Source organism: Macaca mulatta, chromosome 17 (assembly GCF_049350105.2).
Source record: "Macaca mulatta isolate MMU2019108-1 chromosome 17, T2T-MMU8v2.0, whole genome shotgun sequence".
Taxonomy (NCBI): Eukaryota; Metazoa; Chordata; class Mammalia; order Primates; family Cercopithecidae; genus Macaca; species Macaca mulatta.
This window is the reverse complement of record NC_133422.1, coordinates 97,673,167-97,679,327: the sequence shown is the minus strand read 5'-3', so window position 1 is coordinate 97,679,327 and position 6,161 is coordinate 97,673,167. Positions and strand designations below refer to the sequence as shown.

At 36.3% G+C, this 6,161-nt stretch overlaps 1 protein-coding gene across 1 annotated transcript in view; it reads right to left on the bottom strand.

The window, feature by feature from the left end:
* LOC707949 (putative methyltransferase-like protein 21E) overlaps positions 1–6,161 on the bottom strand; it is a 210,041-nt gene that overhangs the window by 34,164 nt on the left and 169,716 nt on the right. The gene's annotated exons all lie outside the window — the stretch shown is intronic.

The window sequence follows — 6,161 nt, the reverse complement described above, 5'->3', positions numbered from 1 at the left end:
TCTTCCAGCAGGAAACAATTTATCTCCTTGGAATATTTGGTATCCCATTGCTTCTCAATCCTTCACCTTTTCAAAAACCACATAAGTTTAGAACAACAGTCTTCAAATTGCAAACTTCAAACTGTGGTATGGTTACCTCTGGGAGTTCATGCAATTGTTCAAAGGGTATGCAGGCATAGATAGGGAGTAAGTTTCCATTTCTTCAACTTCCAGATGTATGCCTTCCTGAAACTGCCCTGCCTGAAATGCCCAGTGTTTGAGTTGTCCTGGGTTCTCCATTTCCACCTCCTCTTTCACGTCCAGGCGTTATTCTCAGGCCTAATCTTACTATGGTACATTAGTCAAGGGTAGGAATATTTTTTTAACACCAAGCAAACAATTCAAAATATTGATACCTGAGAAAAGCTTATTTTTCCCAATTGTATAGATATGTACTCAATGACTTAGAAAGGAAGTATTTGGGCCCGTGTTGGAATATTTGTATAGGAATGTATTTCATGATTTAGAAATGAAGTATTTGGGCTTGTGTTCAAACATTTTGAATATATAAAGTGGTCTCGGAGTGAAGACAATTTTCCATTAACATGCCAGCACTTCCATCCCAATATTTAACCACAAAAGCCATCACCTTTGAGAGTAATACTGTGAGAGCAAACAAAGTAGCATTGGTTAGAGACATTGAAAGAGGACACAGGGTATTTTTTCCTCCAAGAGATACCAAACTATGACAAATGTTTGAGCCTTATCTATCTATGTTAAGTTGGAATTCAGATGTGAAATGGTCAACACAGAGGCCCATGTTGATATATTGTTAAGACTGAAAAGAGAAGTCAAACAATTTTTTCTGACAAAAAGTCTGATGTAATTGACTGGTTTCTCTGCTAATTAAGAAATATAAAAGACATTTCTTGTAAATTACATGAGCTCAATCTATAGCTCTAAGGTTTAAAAAATATATTTAAAACATACGAAAGCACATTATAAAATAATTGACCTAAAATACATAAAGAACTCTTGAAACTCAATAATAAGTCAAGGAACCCAACTGAAAAATGAGCAGGCCGGGCGCGGTGGCTCAAGCCTGTAATCCCAGCACTTTGGGAGGCCAAGTCGGGCGGATCACAAGGTCAGGAGATCGAGACCATCCTGGCTAACACGGCGAAACCCCGTCTCTACTAAAAACACAAAAAATTAGCCGGGCGAGGTGGCGGCGCCTGTGGTCCCAGCTACTCGGGAGGCTGAGGCAGGAGAATGGCGGGAACCCGGGAGGCGGAGCTTGCAGTGAGCTGAGATCTGGCCACTGCACTCCAGCCTGGGCGACAGAGCGAGACTCTGTCTCAAAAAAAAAAAAAAAAAAAAAAAAGAAAAATGAGCAGAAGAATTTGAATAGACACTTCAGCAAAAAAATTGTACTAAAAGCAAACAAGCACATGGCAATGGGAGGTACATTCATGAGAAGATACTCAACATGACTTAATATTAGATAAATCCAAATTAAAGCCACAATAAGGTACCACTGCATGCTCAATAAAATAACTAAAAAGAAAAAAGTGCTGATAATAATAAGTGTTCACAAGAATGTAGATTGCTAAGCGGTACAACCACTTTCAAAAACATGTTGCAGCTTCTTATAAACATATACTGACCATGAAACCCAGCAGTCTCCCTCCTAGGTATTTACTCAAGGTAACCAGAAGTAAAATGGTGACAAAAAGCCAATCAGGCATCAAGCATCTGGGGAGGCAATTACAGCAAAAAGACATGACACACCGTTTGGGAGTGACAGAAATGTTCTATATCATAACTTTGGTGGTAGATCCACAACTTTGTACACTTGTCAAAATTCACAGAACTGTACATTTAAAATTAGTGAATCTTATTCTATGTAAACGTTATTATAATAAAGCTGATCAAATATTTTATTGCCCAAGATGTAGCAGGAAATGTATCTAATACTTTTATCTTCCCAACCCTTTTCTGAGAATAGAGTTAAATTTGCAGACTCTAAGTGGAAGAAGAAGAGTCTAGAGCTCTTCGATACATCTAGGAAAGCCTTTGGTGGCACACTTTCCAGAAATTGAGACAGCAAATGACTTCAGTACAAGAAACATTTTGAAAGATGGGTAATTCCAATTATTTATTTTCAAGAAAACTGAAAGAGGATTCCATCAAGTTGTTAATCCTTACATTTTAAAAAGGTTTTGATGATAGACCACTATGTGATATTGTTTTTGCGTGTAACTTGGAAATCTGAGGGGCAATATATACCAAAAATCCTCTCGTTATCATCTTCCTCTTTACGTGAACAAGGTTTATAAGCACTGAAATCCATGAAAAAGAGGCACAAAATGGTGGTTGAACTCTGTCTCAGTCTAACAATAACAGGATAGTGTGTATTGCATTCCAGGCTTTCGTCTAAGTTATTTATATATGTGAACTCATTTAGTCCTCACAAAATCTCTACAGGATAGGTAATATTTCTCCCACTTTTATAATTGAGGGAACTTAGGCACAGAATTGTTAAATAAATTTCCCAATGTCTCTCAGCTTTCAACGGGCAAAACTTGAACTCCAGAAGTTTAGCTGTATATTCTCTACTGTTGACCACAGCACTAAACTACATAATATTTATCCAAAAATACACAGAGTGTCAAAATTTTCATAAATACATTACATTAGAATAAAATTCTATAATGGAAAATGGATTAACATAAATTCAAGTCAAAAGAAAAACAATGTAAAATTCTCAAAAATGAAGGCAGAGCTTCTCATTTTTAAAAAAACAGGTAATAAATATCATATCTATGAGCTGTGTAGATTTCAATGGATATATTTAAAAGTGATGTATCACTTTAGTTTTAAATTTCCATTTTTATCAAATTGTATTTTCAGCTTTTGTCAGAAATTGAACTTGTAATTATTCAACCTTATAATAACAAATGTTAAACATCAGCTAAGAATGTACAAAGTATACATCAGCTTTAAAAATTGTTCTGGAGTTATGTAACCAAGTTTCTTTTATTTTCTAAATTCCAGTGGTTTGACCAATTTGCTAAGTAGTAGATGTAAAACCTGTTCAGTGTTATAAAGCTGGTAGGGAAAAATTAATTCTAAGAAATGATCATCGCCTTTGCTGGGAATAAGTACATACCAACAAATACACCAATAAGTAATAAGAGAGACAGTAGCATCATTTAAAATTAAAAATAGTAGTTTAGGATGTTTAAATACAAAGATTACTTGCATGTCAAACCAGCAGAGTTTTCGGCTGCTTGATTGATTTATACAGTATAAGTGAATTCTTAAGTCATTGTGGTTACTGTTCTCAAATCAGAAGAATTTTAAAAGAATAGCTTTGAAAAATAACAGATACGATTCTGTCCTTTGGCTACTAGGACATAATGACTCTTTCATGCCTCGTGGCATAAGAAACATAAGGCTAAGCCTTCTAAGCTGTATTGCTAATGTCAATCCTTTAAAGGAGTCAGTGAAGATAATACAGATATTCATTAAGAACAAAATGAGACAGAGAAGGAAAAGGGATATGAAATCATGTTAAGTGAAGAAAGCAAACTGGTAGTTAATTATATTTATATTGCAATCCATGCAAATGATAGGAAATAAAAAGGAGGAGAAACATTAATGGTGGTTTTTTTTTAAGGAAATGAGACCTTGAGGTTGCTATTTCAATATTTTTCTTTACTATCCTATGATATCTGCGACAATAAAATCAAGAGAAAGAAATATTAAAAGTGGCTTCAAGGATTAACATGGCTCCCCTGGGGTCAATGTATGGGTCTGTTGAGTATGGAAGGAGTGGAGAGAAATGAATGTCTCCATTGGTCTTGCCGTTTCTGCCATCTGTACCTTCTTCCTTCCCACTGGCCCTAGGAATCTCTGCCCCTCACCAGTAAGGCACAGGCTTTTCAGGTGTGGCAGACATTATTGTCTGGTTAACCCAGCACTCATTTCCAACCCCGTCTCCGATTCCCACCTCAACTAAAAACACACATGTCAACCTTCATTTGCAGCTAGGTAGCCATGTAACACATTTTTAGACAATTACATAGAAGCAGAAATCTCTTCAGGAAGATTCTAGCAAAGCCTTTGGTAATTTTTTGTTGATGTTGCTATCGAGGTAATAGAGGCACCTGCCACTGACCCTTCTCCCACCTCCTCCTGCCTTAAAGACAAAGGGTTGCCTGGTGCTGCAACTGCGACTATAGAACAGCACAGAACCAGCTATAGCAGTGTTGAGCCACTGAAGCAAAGCCAACAGCTGCCAGCCTGTAGACTTGACACCTAAGCAAAACAAACACCTACTTACTTAATCTGTTGTTACCCAGATATGTTATCACTTGCAGCTAGGAGGATTCCTAATTTACAGACCTGTTGATCCCTGTCACTGGAGTTGCCTTAGAGATAAGGTACCCACAAAAATGCCTGAGGAGTCAGTGAACAACAGAAAACTTAAAAGGCTAAGAGGAGTATCAAGGCAATCTCTCCCTAGAGCATTTGGCTTGGGGCACAACAAGGTGGAAAGTTGCGTAAAGATTATGACTATAACATTTGATTTGCCATATCTCTCATTATCACAAAGGAAATTTATTGCATACTTATATTCATATTAGCCCTGAATCCAAATATTTAAAATGTTGCTCATTTCCAAACCAAAAGAATCTTCCCCACAGACTTAAATTTAAAAGTAACAAACACAGAAGTTGCAGAGGTAGAGAATAAAAATTATTTGTTACATTTCCAAATAGCTACTGCCAAGATATGGGTTAAAAATATTTCATTTGTACACAGTGCAATTATAATGATTTTTATTAATTCTCCAGCAGACCATACACATTTCTTTAAAGGATAATTACACTATTTATTTGCAGTAATAAAAATAAAGTCCTGCCATATAGCAATTAGGTGGGGTAGAGGGCAGAAAGCAAAATAAAAATTATGTAATTCTAATGTGTAGTAATCGTTTTTGAAGCTTTTGAATACATATTTATTACACTGGGTTTCCAACTGCACGTAGAGTCATCACTCATACCATCCTAAGACTTTTGAGTAAATATGCATTAGGCGAGTTTTAAGCACTCATTATTAACTCAGTCAACCAGAACAAATTCATTAACTGTAAGCTTATCTAGTTTATCAAGTGAATCTAGACTAAGTTCTTGGGAATGTGCTTAAACTTTAAATATTTATTCGTTAGACCTTGCTAGAATCCTAGAGTAATATATTCATTATGCTGGGAACTTTTAATGTGCTGTGTCAAATTATGTTCTCCCAAATGCTGAAGCGATATAATATAATTAACTTTATAACCTGGGTGTTAATTCTTATGATATAAAGGACCATGAATGAATCACCAGCATTGCAGGGTTTGCTGCCTTTGGTCACGAAATCCCCATACGTTGTCTCTTCCAACATTTTCAGCTCTTGTCTCTCTGCTCATACTAGGAAATTTGGTTTCTTTCTTCTTCACCTGAAAAGTCTACTGTTGAACCAAAAAAATTCCCTCAAGCCAAACACTGATACCTCCCCCAGCCACTCAATAAGGTCCTGTGCTTAAAGTTGCTCCTAAATCCAGCCTCCCTTCAAAAGAATCTCTCATCTCCTTAGGGCCAAGGAGGTGAGAATAAAATCACCTGTCCAGCCCGAACTGCTATCTCTACAGGATTCACTTTATCTTACATGACACACACCACCATAATTGTTAAGATACTGTCCATTATTTTTCATATTTGGTTATCTCATTACTCTCCACCCTTTCTAAACTCCCATCATTTTTATTTTCTGCACTATCATTTGGCACTTTGCAAAGGCTTATTTTGTTAGTTTTCTTTCACCTCCTCCAAACCTCATAAATAGTTATGGTTTGATGACTCTTCAGTAAATTAATGATTATTTTAATGACCTATATCAGAGACCTATCACATAGGTCTTTAAAAGTTTCAAAATGTCTTTATTTCTTTTCCATGCCACCTAGCAAAGGCGTTCTTATCCTCGTCTTTCAAAATATCAATAGCCCTGCAACAAATTATCTCATAACTCACAAAATACACATCGACTCCACACATACATATCAGCAACCCATTTACAGTCACACCTTGCCGTTCATACCAAATGTTTCCTGGCTAAACAAGCAAGCATTTATG